The sequence below is a fragment of the Herpailurus yagouaroundi genome, unplaced genomic scaffold (genome assembly GCF_014898765.1).
Source record: "Herpailurus yagouaroundi ecotype Mexico unplaced genomic scaffold, PumYag 29, whole genome shotgun sequence".
Lineage (NCBI taxonomy): Eukaryota > Metazoa > Chordata > Mammalia > Carnivora > Felidae > Herpailurus > Herpailurus yagouaroundi.
Genome location: NW_024412377.1, coordinates 83,192,691 through 83,210,188, shown reverse-complemented (window position 1 = coordinate 83,210,188; position 17,498 = coordinate 83,192,691). Strand labels below are relative to the sequence as shown.

General features: G+C 37.5%; 1 protein-coding gene across 4 annotated transcripts in view; it reads right to left on the bottom strand.

Annotated features, from left to right (window-relative positions):
* The window catches only part of KIAA0825 (KIAA0825 ortholog), a 391,857-nt gene that overhangs the window by 362,474 nt on the left and 11,885 nt on the right, over positions 1–17,498 (bottom strand). For 3 of the 4 annotated variants that reach the window (XM_040448484.1, XM_040448497.1, XM_040448501.1), the window contains exon 2: positions 9,730–9,873. The exons of the other annotated variant lie outside the window; for it this stretch is intronic. The gene's annotated coding sequence lies outside the window, so the exon portion shown is untranslated. The remainder of the gene's footprint in view (positions 1–9,729; positions 9,874–17,498) is intronic. 4 annotated transcript variants of the gene reach the window in all.

Sequence of the window (17,498 nt, the reverse complement as noted above, 5' to 3'; positions counted from 1 at the left end):
GGGGAGGGAAAGGAAAAAAAAAAAAGAGGTTAGAGTGGGAGAGAGCCAAAGCATAAGAGACTCTTAAAAACTGAGAACAGGGGCACCTGGGTGGCGCAGTTGGTTAAGCGTCTGACTTCAGCCAGGTCACGATCTCACGGTCCGTGAGTTCGAGCCCCGCGTCACGCTCTGGGCTGATGGCTCAGAGCCTGGAGCCTGTTTCCGATTCTCTGACTCCCTCTCTCTCTGACCCTCCCCCGTTCATGCTCTGTCTCTCCCTGTCCCAAAAAAATAAATAAACGTTGAAAAAATAAAAATAAAAATAAAAAAACTGAGAACTGAGGGTTGATGGGGGGGGTGGGTGATGGGTATTGAGGAAGGCACCTTTTGGGGTGAGCACTGGGTGTTGTATGGAAACCATTTTGACAATAAATTTCATATATTGAAAAAATAAATAAATAAATAATAAATATTTTTAAAAAATAAACTACAATAGGGGCGCCTGGGTGGCGCAGTCGGTTAGGCGTCCGACTTCAGCCAGGTCACGATCTCGCGGTCCGTGAGTTCGAGCCCCGCGTCGGGCTCTGGGCTGATGGCTCAGAGCCTGGAGCCTGTTTCCGATTCTGTGTCTCCGTCTCTCTCTGCCCCTCCCCCGTTCATGCTCTGTCTCTCTCTGTCCCAAAAATAAAGATAAAACGTTGAAAAAAAAAAAATCTACAATAGGTAAAAAATAAATGCTCTACTTTAATTTCATGAATTAGACATGAAACTTGAACCATTATTGGAATTAATTAATCTTTTATTAGAAATATCCAATGATACTGATTTAAAATTGGCATTATTTAACTGTTGATAAGGTTCTATTAATGGAGCCAACACATTAATAGTTATTGATTCACCTTTCTTATATGAACAAGAAGACCTGTAACTGAAAATGACAGAAGTTAGCTTAGAAGAACCACTTGACCTAAATAAAAAGTAAAGTTTCACAGAGTGGCACACAAATGTACCTTCTGCAGGTGAGTTATTAAATGTAGCATTTTCAGGCACATTCTTAAAATATGACTGTGCAATAGATGTTGCTGATTCATCAGCAGACGCATGTGTTCTTATTTTCATGTGATCAGTGATGTCATTATAGCCCCCATAGTTTGAGTTACACATTATTTCAACTCCATAAGTTAAACAAAATTCCGTGCTGTTAAATGTGCACTGCTGTGTGTGTGTGTGTGTGTGTGTGTGTGCGCATGCGCATGCATGTTGTGTTTGAAATCAATGCCACCAAAAGGGTTATTACAAAATAAAAATGTGTTACTCAACAATAAAAGTAGTTGTAGATTTATGATACATGATAAAAAAACTTGTGGCAATAGATTTCAGGCTGCATTCACTCTATTGGCGAGACTGAACAAAAGCTGGCAAATGTTGTGCAACCCATGGGCAAGGGCATGGGCTGAGCACCAAGTGGCTGACATATCAAGTGTCCAGCAGAAGGAGCAGCATCAAATACTTCTGCCACCACCACCACCCAAAGCCTGAAAAAGTTAGCTGTACCTAACTGCTCATGCCAGAGCACATTCATTGTATCAGCAAGCACCCTCATGTCACCCTTGAAAAAGGTGTGTTAAGCTATTATTACTTCCAGAAAGGATGTGGAAAAGGGAAATGGGAGATTGCCAACTTAACCATATGGTAAAGTGAGAATTTCGTTTAGTACACTGGAATCTCACATATGAGATTATGTCAGAATGTAGAAATACAAAATATAGGTCTACCTAAACCTAGGCTGGTTTACATGCAACTATTAAATAATACTTTATTCAAAAATGAAAAATCGGAGACAAATGCTAAACCAGATGAAATACTAGGACAAAAGGCATAAATTGAGACTATCTTGGGCAAACTCGATATATGTTATCACTATATGTAATATTTTAAATAAAAATATAACTTAAGTAAAAGAACTCATGTACATATAAAAATGATAATCTAGCTCTGTATGGCATGAAATAAAAAGATTCCAAAGAGCTGCATTATTTCATTAAAAAAATAATAAGTTGTAGAACTACATATATAGCATGATATAGTTAAAATGCTTTTGAAAAAAAACAAATCATCCCAAAATATCATGAACGATAGTCAACAAGCTAGTAACAGTGCTAATCTATGGGCAATGGAACTAAAATGGGACAGGGAAAAAAGAAATTTTTACTCTTCGTAACTTCCTTTATCTATCTGAACTTATAATGAGCATGTCTTAATTCTAACACAAAAAGCAAAAACTAATTTGGGGCACTGGGGTGGCTCAGTCAGCTAAGCCTCTGACTCTTGATTTCAGCTCTGATCACAATGAGATTGTGACATGGAGCCCTACATCGGGTACCTTCACTGACAGCATGCAGCCTGCTAGGGATTCTCTCTCTGCCCCTCTCCCCAACTCCCACACACATTCTCTCTCTCTCTCTCAAAATAAATAAATTTGACAAAAAAATGGAAAAAAAATTTAAAAATACAAAAAATACTGCATTAGCTAATTTAGTATCAACTGAATGGTTCAAGTAACAAATGACCTAGAATCCTGCAGTGGGAAGTTCCTTCGAGGCAGATGGAGATAGAGAAGTCAAGCCACCAAGAAAAAGTAAGATAAAGGCATTTCCTTAAGGTGGGAGCCCAGTGATCTTCTAAAATCTACAGCCTCCCAGGCTCCACAGCTGAAGACATTTAATCTCTCACCATATGTAGGTTGAAGCCTTCTCCTAATCTGGAATGATCCAACAACTAGTGAAGAGAGGACATAAGAAGCCTTACCCAGTTAACTTGAGAAGTAAACAATGAGTTTGTCTCCTGCTCATTTCTATTCTCTTCCAGAACCTAGACTCTTAATAACTTGCTTATTACCAATATATAATTAGGTCCCCATGTTTTGTTCTCTCTTGTTTTGTTTTTGAGAGAGCGCATGTGCGTGGATGTATGCATGAGTGGGGAAGGGGCAGAGAGACAGAGAATCCTAAATAGGTTCTATGACCACCTCGCGGTGGAGTTGGGGGGAGGGTGAGGTCTTTTGCAACACCATTAGATCAGGACCTGAGCCAAAACCAAGAGCCACTTAACCAACTGAGCCACCCAGGTGCCCTGAGGTTCCCATCTTGAGGTTTCTTTGTATGTACTAGGACACACTCCTAAACCCTAGCCACAACTACCTGCTCCAGATTCATGAACCACCACCAAGAGGGGCCCCTGGTAATTAAAGTGATTAGAACATCCCTAGAGCATAAATGGGACTGTTTGGGCAAGACAGAGCAGAAAACTCACAGATGAAAATAGTGAAAAATAAAACCAAACAGGTATGGGGCACCTGACTCGCTTAGTCAGTAGAGCATGTAACTCTTGATCTCAAGGTCATGAGTTCAAGCCCCATGTTGGGCCTAGAACGTACTTAAAAAAAAAAAAAGAAAGAAAAATTGAAAAGGTATGCTAAGGTTTTTTTTCCTCTAGAAGGAAAATATTTGGGCTTTATTTTGTAAATCCTATACAAAATAGGGAGTCAGAGTGTTTTTCTTTTTTCTTGTGTTTTTTTCTTTTTGGTTTTTTTTTTTTTGTGTTTTACTAAGGCAGTACCTAACTAATGTTGTATAAATATTTTTCAGTGTTAAGATGAGAGAACAGAGGCAGGAAGAACAATTAAGATAGTGAATTAACCCACATGAAGGTGATGATGAATAGGAAGAGGATGATGGGCCATGAGAAAAGGAAAGATGGTTTTTGAAATGACTTTCCAGAGTATAAAACTTGGGTTGCTGAATGAGTCAGGCAAGTATAGCTGAGAGAAAACCAGGCAGGTGTCACATGTCCCAGGTACATGTGTCACATGTCCCAAGCTTGGATTTGAGACCCAAGTCATTAGAGAAAACAAACAGGACAATATGAAAATTATAAAGGAACCATAAGAGATAGGAGATGTGTGGATGTGTCATTAGAAGCTAGCAAAGAGTGAAAGCCAAGGTGTGGGTATTCCTGGGCAATAAAACTCAGGGCAGGAAAAAACTAATTGTAAAAAGATGGGCATCAAACAGAGCAGGGCATGCTTGCTGTCAAGGGCTCTTACAGCCTTGCTGAAGGTGGTTACAGATACCATCTAGTACATGTCCATGCTAGCCTTTGAGGAGCTAGCTGAGGGGTGGGTCACTACCATGGTCACCCATATGTTTTCTACTGGTTGGGGCATAAGGACAGACAAACGAGAAGGAGCTAAATTATTACAAAGGAAATTCTGAAACTTTAATCTGGATGAAGTTATGAATAGATATAGGAGGTAAATGGTGATAAGAAGACACGGCAAATGTAGTTTTACACAGATGATTTTGAGTGTATTATACAAATGGAAATGTCCAGAGTAGAGATGGAGGCGATATATGAGGTGAATGCATGAGAAAACATATCATTAACAATGTCACACTGAAGTCTGGAATACCAAGACTCAGTATCTTAAAAAATTTTTGGATTATGATTCACAGGTTAAAAAGTACTTGTGTGCTCTCTCTAAAATAAGTGCATTGCAAACTCATGTGTATGTGTGCACATACTCATCTTAAACAGGTTTCATGAACCACTACTGATCCTTAATTCTTGCTTTGATTTCTATTCTCTATTCTACTCCTTTTTCTTTCTTCATTTTTATTTATTTTTTAATTCACCCACAGCCTCTAGAATGATTTAAGCACCTGCATTTTGGCTTAAAGATTTTTAGATTAAAGAGAGACCTTGGGGATGTCTCGGTGGCTCAATCAGTTAAACATCTACCTCTTAATTCCAGCTCAGGTCTTTTTTTTTTTTTTTTTAATTTTTTTTTTCAACGTTTTATTTATTTTTGGGACAGAGAGAGGCAGAGCATGAACAGGGGAGGGGCAGAGAGAGAGGGAGACACAGAATCGGAAACAGGCTCCAGGCTCTGAGCCATCAGCCCAGAGCCCGACGCGGGGCTCGAACTCACGGACCGCGAGATCGTGACCTGGCTGAAGTCGGACGCTTAACCGACTGCGCCACCCAGGCACCCCCCAGCTCAGGTCTTGAGGTTCATGGGATGGAGCCTCACTTTGGGCTCCGGGCTGACAATGCAGAGCTTGCTTGGGATTCACTCTCTCCCTCTCTCTCTGCCCCTCCCCCACTCTTGGGTGGGCTCTCAGTGCTGGTGTTCTCTCTCAAGATAAACTTTTTTTTTTTTTAAAGAGACCTTTGTGATCATATTGTAGAAACATCCATAAAGACATGACTAATCAATCCAGAGGAGATGTTTTTTTGAGAAAGGATAAAAAAGAAAAAGAAGCAGAAAATTAAGGACTGCCATGGGACCACTAACAGGGAGTAGAAGAGAACCAAGAAGATAAAGAAAACGGAAAAAAAAATAGCATCAAATTTGTGTCCTTGACTCTATTGTAGTGTTTCTCAAAGTGTAGTCCAAGACTAATTGAAGCAGAATTACCCCAGCAACTGTTAAAAATTCAAATACCTGGGTCTCATCCCAGGCCTTAGTGCATTAAACTCTCTAGGTATGGGTCTTGACATTGGCAATTTAAGTTTCCCAGGGCATTCTTTTCACCAACTATTTTTATCTCAGTGCCTTTCACAAGTCAGCTTTCAAAATGTTACTTTCCAGGAACATGCAATCTCACTTCACATATTAGACACATTCTTGAAAAGTTAAGGGAGTACTTGCACACTAAACCATTACTCCCCCAGAGACTATCATGATTAATTTCAGAATTACATTTCCCCAAAGGAAACAAAGAAGCTTCTGGAGTCTTCAGCCTTTAAACATTCTTTTTTCTTTTTTTAAATTTTATTTAATTATTTATTTTTTCAGAGACAGAGAATCTTAAGCAGGCCCCACACTTATCTGAACAGAGCCCGATGTGGCTCCATCCCACAATGCTGAGATCATGAACTGAGCCAAAATCAACAGTCAGATGCTGAACAGACTAAACCGACCAGGCACCTCAAATATTCTTTATCCACTTAATTTTTCCTCTATTACCTATGCAAGTAGTTGGCCAAATGGGTTTACAATTCTCATTATCTTTATTCAGTTTAAAAGCATACGTATTTAAGAATTCAATATATTGGGGCGCCTGGGTTGCTCAGTCGGTTAAGCGCCAACTTCAGCTCAGGTGACGATCTCGTGGTCTGTGAGTTTGAGCCCCGCATCGGGCTCTGGGCTGATGGCTCAGAGCCTGGAGCCTGCTTCCGGTTCTGTGTCTCCCTCTCTCTCTGCCCCTCCCCATTCATGCTCTGTCTCTCAAATAAATAAACGTTAAAAAATAAAAAATAAAAAAAAAGAATTCAATATATTAACATATTTCATTTTTATTTTCACCTGATTTCACTGGACTTAACTGGTTAAGTACCACAATCAAGTGGCCTTTAGCAGAACTCAAGGCAGGAAATGCCTCAATGAGATATTTTTCAGAAAAATCCAAATACTTAAGTTTATGGTTTGGACTCTAACAGCAAAGATATCCCTTTATGTGATGAGCTATGCTAACAACAGTATCTGTCAATTTATTACCAACTGAGAACCAAGAAGTATATGATATGAATCTATTCTATTCTAAGATGGAAATCATAGCAATGATGAAATAAGTAATCCATGTAATCCATGCAGAGGGTCTAGAACAGAGCCAGATATGAAGCAAGTGCATAAATGTTAGCTACTGGTGTGTGACTTCTAGCTCCATTACTTACTAGTTTTGCAACCTTTTCCTGGGCCTCTACCACATCTGTAAAATAGTAAGATCATTAAATTGTTGTAATGAGGATTACATGAGATAATCCATGGATTGTTTACACAACAGTCACTGGCATATAGAAAGCACTCAATAAATATTAACTCTTAATATTATAAAAAACTATCAAAAACATATATTGTATCCCATTAGAAAGTCATTTATAGAAATGACTGATACAGCAGAAACAATAAATAAAATTCCATCATTCTTTCCCAGGCAGTCACTGGGACATCACGGTACAATGAAGGACATTTAATACATAAGTTGGATCCAGCTTTATTAAATGCATAAATCTGAACCTGCTCTAAATGAATTTGCAAGAAACCAGCTTGGCCTATAATATTTTGTTTTTCTGCAGAGAAATTTTTCATATTGTAGGTATATAGTGAGTTCTGATTCATTTATTTGAATAGCTTCCTCTGAATTTAGAAACAGCCATTTTTGCTTAAATCTTTTCATTTTTATCAAATAGAAATCAGAATTAGTATTAGTATGAACAATAATCATCATTTTAAAAATTTGTTCAGTAGTGCTTGGCTGGCTCAGTCGGTAGAAAATGCAACCCTAATCTTGGTCTTGGGGTTGTGAGTTTAAGCCTTATGTTGGGTGTAGAGTTTACTTAGAAATAAATCTTAAAAAAAAAAAGGGGGGGGGCATTTGTTATTTAAAAAACAAAATGTTCAAACAAAGGACACTAAGTAGAGTTTAAATGGGTTTAAAGGATTTAGTCCAAACCTTCACAAACAAATGTACAGATTTTCAAACCACTACACCACGCAGCATAATTCCCTCTTCCTGTTGAGGACTAGGGCTTAGAAAGACTATTACTTGTCAGAATTGTGATGATTTAATAATGATGTGATATGGGAGGGTCCAGTGAATAGGAAAAGTTAGGACCAGAAGTGAAGATTTCACAGCATCGTCCTAAATGAAAACTATTAAAAATGTCTAAAATTTAACACAGCTTGAAAAATAGATAGATAGAGGGAACAGAATGGAACTAGAGGGAACTAGAAAAGATTAATGTTTGCTGAGTCATTGATAAAAACCAGGAAGGGTAAAACCTAGTGGTTCAATCAAGGAGGAGATGAGAATTATGTAGTGTTTTTGGTTAGTCAGTATCTTTGAGCCAGCAAGAAAAGATCAATAGGTAATTTGCTTCTCTTTTAATCTTTTGTACCTCTAACACGGGTGATGAAAAAGACAACTATGGGACAGATTCTAATATGTTTATTTTTCTAAATTAAAACTAGATTCAGCATAGACAATTCAGACCTGAGTTGTGAGATCATGACAGATAAGAATCCAGGAGAAGAAAGGAATGTGAATAAATAGATTACTCTTTCCCTCCTCTCTCTCCTCTTTTGCTCTTTCCCTGCAGAATGCTCTTGGTTGCTCTTTAACATGTGGTGGGGTACTAGAAAATTTTTTAACACACAACACAACATACCGCATTTTACTTTACATTTTACTTTCTGTAACAAGTGTTACTTTAAAACACAAGATTTTGCCCCTGCCAAAAATCTACATAAAAGTGTTTTATATAAAAGACTACCATATGAAGTTTTAAGGCAGGTTTTACATATACCCAACTACACTGAATAAGGATTGTTCCAGAGGAAATAACTTATACTTAGTGAAAAAAAAATATCAAGTGTGGAAACTGTGATTCTCAACATCTATGGGGGTGACGACCAAGATCCAATGGTTAAGACTGGAGGCACAAGAAGAGTCGATTATGAACAGAATTATATCAACATCTCATGTCTGGTTATTTGGGTTTCTATTGGTCTGAATCAAATTTCTGAAAAACCAGAAATTCACCAAAATGCCTGAGCTAACTTGTCCATTTACGAGGCAGGCATTACTTGTCTTTCAACAGCAGAGAAGCAACAAATTCCAGTTCAGTGTGACCCATTTATGCCTCTTAGATTTATCATATGCAGTTTTTAATGACCCCGAACTAAAGGAAACGTAGAAACCTATTTGAAAAGCTGACATTAAGGTTGTGACACCAACCAAAACAACAGGGAATTTAAAGTTAAATTGACACACAATCCCCAAATGAGTCTGTTGCTCTCCTAATTTAAAAAACAGGTACTATGTGAAATAGTGATGGCATGTCAGTGTCTGCTTTGAAACTCTTGAATTTTGTCATGTGGTGTTTGTGTCACAACCTTAATATTATTTAAATATACTTTTTTAATATCTATTATTTAAAAAATATCTTTGAATTGAAGATGCTCCTAAGGCTTTGAAGAAGCCGACCTCAAAGCGCTGCATTGCTAGCATGCCACTTTTATTAGAAGTGGTGCATAAAACATTTGCTGTTGACAAATCTAATTCATTAGAAGGTGAGATGGATGCATTTTAAAATAACTGGCTGGCATCATTATCTGCAGCATCTTTTATATATTATTCCTCTTTTCCCTTTTGACTGAACTTGTCACAGTTCCTTTCAGAGCCTGAATGTTATGCCTTATAGTCAATGCTTTCAACATGTTGAGACGAGTCATAAGTTAAACAAGCAGTGGGACTTTCTTTTCTAGAAATGAGGAAGAGTAGCTAAGAAATGCTTACAGATTATTTCATTCAATTCATTGATTTTTAACTAAAGACAAGGAAAGTCAGTTAGTGGTGGTTTTATCTCACACAAAGGATTTAAAAATAAAACTGTACTGTTTGGGTAGAAGGCAGCATTTCAAAGCAAGGTACATAAAAAAGAGCTGCTGGCAGTCCCACTGCACTGTGGTGCAGAAGACTTAGTTTAAAATTGAATTGTGCTTCCCCTGACATCGGAGATCAGGTACATCATAAGGCTGACAGCTGGCTGGCACACGAACTTCCTAAAGGAAAATGCTAACTGTATTTCTCTTCGAGGCCAAAGGAATAGAATTAGAGAAGCCTTCAAGGAGACAGAGCGAGCAGAGAACAAATTATTCAAAATATGAAGAAAAACTTTTCTTACCTAATTTTGTTTCAGAAGACTCGAAGAATGAGCTGGTCTTCTAATGCTAAATAAGGGGAAATTATTTCCTTCCAAGTTGTCAGTGGAAGAGCTGCCTTTTCTTTATTATCTTCATTTTTCCTCCCCAACATATACAAAATACACCTATAAAATAATTAGATAAAACTTTATCACCGTCACAATGGAGGGGGTATGGTCACGTTACTTGTTTACGATGGTAGTGACAGTACTATCATGAAGTTCTGACATACAGGCATGAGTCAAGAGACAGGAAATACATCAAGACATGCTAAAGTTGGGGTACCTAAGAAAACTTATTAACTAGACGATCCATAGACTACGGACACATGAATAAGATATGCATCTAGAAAAATCTACATGCAAAACATTCCTTTCATTGTCAGTGATTTTTCAAATGTTCCTAAATAAATGTAGATTTTACAGAGTAAAGGATGGATGTACCACACAGAAGCAAAGCATTTCAATACAATTACTTTTATCCTGTTAATTACCAGTTTAGTTTCCAGAACAGTTTGTTAAAACCATTTTTTTTCTCACTCTTCTGGATATTCTTGTTAAAACAGATTCTAATTCAGTTGATTGGGGGTTGGGATTTGGGATTCTATATTTCTTTTTTTTTTTTTTTAATTTTTTTTTCAATGTTTTTATTTATTTTTGGGACAGAGAGAGACAGAGCATGAACGGGGGAGGGGCAGAGAGAGAGGGAGACACAGAATCGGAAACAGGCTCCAGGCTCTGAGCCATCAGCCCAGAGCCTGACGTGGGGCTCGAACTCACGGACCGCGAGATCGTGACCTGGCTGAAGTCGGACGCTTAACCGACTGCGCCACCCAGGCGCCCCGGGATTCTATATTTCTAAGAAGCTTCTAGATAATGCCACCAATGCTATGGAGCCATGGATCACGCTTTCACTAGTGGGGTTCCACCAGTCTATTTGTCTTTCCCTCCACTAAAGTATACTGTTGCTATTTTTGATGACTGGCCCTTTGTTTTTCCATATCATCTTATAATCTACTGTCAAGTATTCCCCCTTCCACACCAAAACAAACAGGAATTTGAGACTACACTGATTGAATTGGACATCTGTTAAAACATCGAGTTTTGCAAGCCATCTGTATGGTATATCATTCCACTTACCAAGTTCTTATTGTCACACAATAGTGCTATACTTTCCCCATAGGAGTTTTGTATATCTCTTATTATGTTAGATGTATTCCTAGGGACTTCATATTTTCAGTGTTAGCGTAAACAGTATGTCTTTGCAAAAATCTTTTCACTTTTTTGTTTAAATATGTATTTGTATAATTTTTGAATATGGATGTTCTTATCCGGGGTATTTGCTAAATTAATGTTCTTATATTTTTTCTTTAATTTTGCATCATGCACAAATAATAAGTTTTACTTCTTTGCTCCAAAATCTATGCTTTTTATTTATGTTGCCTTATTAAAAGAAGGAAAAAAGTTAAACAATAAATGTGCTATTTAGTAAGACTATTTTGTTATCTTCAACCCATGAAACTGATCTCTTGGTTAGGCCTAGGTCGACTAGAAATCTGCTATAAAGGTTCCAAATGTTTCTTCTGACATTTATTGATTGTCCTCATACTTTTTGCCTTTCTCTGGTGTCTAATATTCAAGTGCTTAATTGTTACTAACATTCATTAAACCAAGCTGACGTCCAGTTGTTATTTCATCAAAAACAGACAAACATCCTCATAAATAACTTGGCCACTCTGGGAACTGAATTTGAACAAAAGGGGAAACAGGAATTATAAAGAGAGAAATGGTTCAGTTCCACCTATGAAGTAGGGTGAAGATGCCAAAGCTAGGACACCATTTTAGAGATACAACACATCATCGATACTCCATAGCTGAAATCACAAGATTTCTTGGAAAACCTATAAATAACTGAAATTGCCTTCTGGACGACAATGTCAGCCTGCTCCAGGGCAAATTGCCCTTCTTGATAGCTTTCAGCCAATCGGCTGACCAAAGGGGAAAAAAATTAAGATTTACTGCTTCACAAACTGTCAATGTTGTTATCATGGGTCACCTGAGGGAAGTTATGGAGAAAAGAGTAAAGATAGAGGAGGCAGTAATTAAAATGCAAAAGCCCTGTAATAAAAAAGACACAGCAAACTGTTTCTTTAAAAATACATTCATATACTGCTACAAACAAGAATTATAAAGATGTATAGCATTGTACAAAATGCTTAAATGGCGAAGTGAAAGCAGGACCCAAGACAGCATGTACACGTTACACTGCAACTGTTTAAAATACGTGGATAGGAGTGCCTACTTGGCTTCATTGGTGGCGATTCTTGATTTTGGGGTCATGAGTTTGAACCCATGTTGGGAGTAGACGTGACTTAAAAAATTTTTTTTAATTATGTGGACAAAATTTTTGATTAGGAAGACCAATCAGCATGCATTTTCCCCTTTTCCCTGACATCCCGTTAAAAGATAATAAAGGTGTGTGTTAGTGGTTGGGGGAGAGGATATAAGCCATAACAATGAAGAGACTGAGAAAGCCATCACTATAAATTTATACAAAGTGACAGAAAAAAAGAGCATTCATGGAAGAAGCAGAGAAGGAAAATTCAAACCCTAGAGTGTGTGTAGAGAATGCTGCAATTAAGGGAATGGCTTGATATCCCTGACAGAAGTGTGGAGTAAGAAGTGAAGCTAAAATATGCCAAATCTCCCTCCCCTACCTTTTTGTACAAGCAACTATGTACTTTGTCTTTTTCTTGTTCCTGATTAAATATCTGACTGTGAGTAAGAAAAAAAATAAGCACATGGGAGAAGTGTTGTGGTTGAAGAAATGCATTAACAGTCTAGAAAACTAGGAAAGGCAGTATGGGTATGGAAACTTCTAAAGAAAAGTCAACCTCATTCAGGTCTTTAGCTGACTGCCAGCATTCTTGATTTTCTCATTTCTAATATGAATGCACAGCCAAGAACCACTGGGCATTTCAAGAAAATCTTTTTTTTTTCCTCCACATTTGGGACCACTATAAAACAAAACTTTACCCTCCAAAAAACAGATAAAACAATAGAACATATAAATTTTCCATCATTGTAATAAAGAAAAAAAAAACATATACATAATATAAGACCAGAAGTAGGACTTCCAATCAGCAAATATTCTTCTAAAAAGAAACTAAAGAGCCAGACAAAACTGATAAGCACAGTCATTTCAGTGCTCTAGAAATTGACCAAAGGGATATAACAATTTGAGAAGCATTTATATTTGAAAGACTGCTAATCTTTAGGTAAGAACACTAAGATCCTGTTACATTCTGGTCTGGCCTCTTATCACCATCAACCACAACTCAGTCAGCAAAGAGGTTCTTCCAGGGTGAGGAAGATCATTAAGACTGGAAACATCTCTGTTGTCATCAAATAGGGCATCAAATAGGGCTTGAACTTGAGTGGTAGGTTATGCCCATGTCCAGCAGCATTTCAGTGGAAGTGATCATCTTGTAAGTGGGCAAGTAGGGAGAGTAAACAGCCGCTTTAGTCCAAGGTCATGGTCATAACTGGGATAGATACATTCTTACCTAAGGTTGAGAGGATGTGCAATCAAGACCAGAGAGGAACAAAGCTAGTCACATATTCTTAAGGCTGAATAATCACATGCACAGAGCAAATGTGAAAAAGCCCAGCAGAGAGTGAAAGCTATACCACACCTGAAAACAGTGTAAACTTCCAATACATTCCTCTATCAATACAGAGATCCGTGAGTAGATTACAGAAGACTTATTGATTTCATGTGTTTAAGCACGAGCACCGTCCAACAATCAGCTTAAAGTTTAAGATACACAGACACAGGATCAAGTCCTAGAAAGCCAAATGTAAAACTCAAAACAAGAATATTAAAAAAAAACAAAACAAACAAAAAACCACAGATTTATCAGTGCCACACATCACAAGGGAGAAAGACCTTCACTGTACTTAGTTTAGGCAAATTACTAAACAAAGAAACAATCAAATGAACAAAACCACAACTTTCAGGCGAAAAAAAATATATCAGAATCCACAGTTGCCACAATAGATGATCTAAAATATCCAGTTTTCAATAAGAAATTATGAGACATACAAAGAAATAGGGGAAACTATCTCAGTGTCCCTAGATTATATTAGATTTAAAAAAAGACTTCAAAGTAGCTATTACCAATATGTTCGATGAAACACAAGTGACCTTATTTAAAGAATTAAAGGAAAGTAAGACAACAATGAACAAAAAATAGATTCTCGACAAATAGAAAGAAATTAGAAAAAAACATCAAATGGAAATTTTGGAGGTGAAAAGCACAATCACTGTTGGGGGGTGGGGCTGTGTGGCTCAATTGGTTAAGCATCTGACTCTAGATCTCCTTCAGGTAATGATCTCATGATTCAGGGGATTGAACATTTCATTGTGCTCTGTGTTGACAGGGTGGAGACTGCCTGAGATTCTCTTTCCCTTTCTCTCTGCCCTTCCTCCACTCACATGCACCATCTGTCTCTCAAAATAAATATACTTCAAAAATAAAATAAGCTTCAAAGAAAAAAGATACATATTAAAACTACAGCAAAATGGAAAATGTAAACCCAACCATGTTAATAAGTACATTAAATGTGAATGGTCTAAACACCTCAATCAAAAGGCAGAAATTGTCAAAGTAGATAAAAAAGCAAGATCCTACCACGTGTCATCTAAAGATACATATCTTACATCCTAAGACAAAAACATACTAAAAGTAAAAGGATGGAAAAAGATGCCATGCAAACAGTAACCACAATCAGCTGGAGTTACTACACTAATATTAAACAAAATAGGCTTTAAAAAGTAGTATTTGAGGGGCACCTGGTTGGCTCACTCGGTTAAGCATCCAACTTCATCTAAGTCATGATCTCACTGCTCATGAGTTCAAACACCATGTCAGGCTCTGTGCTGACAGCTCGGGACGCTTAGGACGCTGTGTCTCCCCCTCTCCTTCTGCCCCTCCTCCACTCACATTCTGTCTCTCTCTCCTTCAAAAATAAATAAACATTAAAAAAAAAATGGGGGGGAGGGGCACCTGGGTGGCTCAGTCAGTTAAGCGCCCGACTTCAGCTCAGGTCATGATCTCGTGGTCCGTGAGTTGGAGCCCCACGTCGGGCTCTGTGCTGACAGCTCAGTGCCTGAAGCCTGTTTTGGATTCTGTGTCTCTCTCGCTCTCTGCCACTCCCCCACTCATACTGTGAGTGTCGCTCTCTCTCTATCTCAAAAGTAAATAAACATAAAAAAATTTTTTTTAAATTTTTTTTTTTAACGTTTATTAATTTTTTTGGGGGGGACAGAGAGAGACAGAGCATGAACGGGGGAGGGGCAGAGAGAGAGGGAGACACAGAATCAGAAACAGGCTCCAGGCTCTGAGCCATCAGCCCAGAGCCCGACGCGGGGCTCGAACTCACGGACCGCGAGATCCTGACCTGGCTGAAGCCAGACGCTTAACCGACTGCGCCACCCAGGCGCCCCTAATGTTTAAAAAAATAGTATTTGAGGGGCAGATGGCTGGCTCAGTCAGTAGAACACGTGACTCTTGATCTCAGGATCATGAGTTTGAGCCACATGTTGAAACTAAGGCCTACTTAAAAAAAATAGACAATAAATAATATTTAAAAAAATAAAAATAAAAAGGAAATTTTAACAGTAACAAAAGAAAAATAAATTTAAAAAAGAAAATAAATAATGTTTAACAAAAATGGGATATTTCAAAATGATAAAAGGGTCAGTACGTCACAAAAAATAATGTTTATAAATGTATATGCACTAAAACAAAGCACCAAAATCAGTGGAGCAAAAAACGACAGAGCTGAAAAAAGATATAGATCATTTGACAAGTATACGTGGATATTTCAATACTTTTCTACAAAAAATTAATAGAACAGAAAAGCAGCAAGAGTATTAGAAAATATCGTTCACCTACTCAACCTAACTCATATATACTACCCCATTCAATGATGCCACAACACACAATTTTTCAAATGTCAAAACATATTTTCCAAATTAGACCATACACAAAGTCATAAAATAAGTCTCAACAAATTTTAAATAAATAAGATCATAAAAAGCATAACCTATGAATAGAACAGAATTAAATTAGAAATCAATAGTAGAAAAAAAATCTTGGAAAATCCTCAATATTTGGAAGTTAAAGAACATACTTTTTTTTAAAAGTTTATTTATTTTGAGAGAGAGAGAGAGAGAAAGAGACAGAGAGAGACAGAGTATGAGTGGGGAAGGGGCAGAGAGAGAGAGAGAGAGAGAGAGAGAGAGAGAGAATCCCAAGCAGGGCTCAGACCCGCAAAACGTGAAATCATGACCTGAGCCAAAACCAAGATTCGGACACTTAACAACTGAGCCACCCAGGTGCCCCAAGAACACATTTCTAAATATCAAAAAAGAAATCACAAAAGATTAAAAAAATTTTTTACTGGGGCGCCTGGGTGGCTCAGTCGGTTAAGCGTCTGACTTCAGCTCAGATCATGATCTCGCGGTCCATGAGTTTGAGCCCCAGGTCGGGCTCTGGGCTGATGGCTCAGAGCCTGGAGCCTGCTTCAGATTCTGTGTCTCCCTCTCTCTCTGCCCCTCCCCCGTTCATGCTCTGTCTCTCTCTGTCTCAAAAATAAAATAAAAAATAAAGTCAGAGAATCTCAATCTATAAAAAAAAAAAAATTACTGAATGATAGTGAAAATACAATATGTCACATTTTATGGGATACACAAAAAGCATTATAGAAAGGCAACACATAAGATTACAGCAGAAATAAATGAAACAGAAAAGTGAAAAGCAATAGAAAAAATAAAGCCAAAAATTGGTTCTTTGAAAAAATGAATAAAATTGCACACTGTTACCACGAGTCATCAAAAAGAAAAAAGACACAAATTATCAAAATAATGAATAAAAATGGTGTCACTATTGACTATGCAGAAATCAAAAGGATTATAAGACAACACAATTAACAACTTCATGCCAACAAAATAGACATGCAGATGAAAAAGACACATTCTTAGGAAGACATAAATGAGCACAACTGACCTGAGAAGTAAGGTGAAAACTGAATAGACCTAAAGCAAGTAAAAACATTAGTCATTCAAAATCTCCACATAAAAAAAAGCAAAGTCCCAAGGGCTTCAATGGTAAATTCTATGAAATAAAAAAATGAAATAATAGCAACATTTCACAAACATTTCAGAAAATAAAGGAAAGAAATCTTTCTAATTCTATGACAGTATTATACTGACAGCAAAGCCAAACAGATACAACACAAGAAAATAAAACTGCAGACTAAAAACCTATGTTAAAAAAGAAAGATATGGGGCACCTGAGTGTCTAAGTCAGTTAAGCGACTGACTTTGGCTCATGTAACCATCTCCCGGTTCACGGGTTTGAGCCCTGCATCAGGCTCTGTGCTAACAGTTCAGAGTCTGGAGCCTGCTTCAGATTCTGTATCTTCCTCTCTCTCTGCCCCTACCCCACTCATGGTCTCTCTCTCACTCTCTCGCAAAAATAATAAATAAGCATTAAAAAAATAAAAAAGAAAGTTCTAAAATCAATACCCTAACTCTCAATCTTCAGAAAATAGAAAAAGAGCAAGCTAAACCCAAAGCAAGCAGAAGGAAAAGAAGGATTAGATTTGAAGTAAATAAAAATAATAGAAAAACAACAGAGAAAATCAATCAAACTAATCTTGAGTCTTTTAAAAGGTGAACAAAG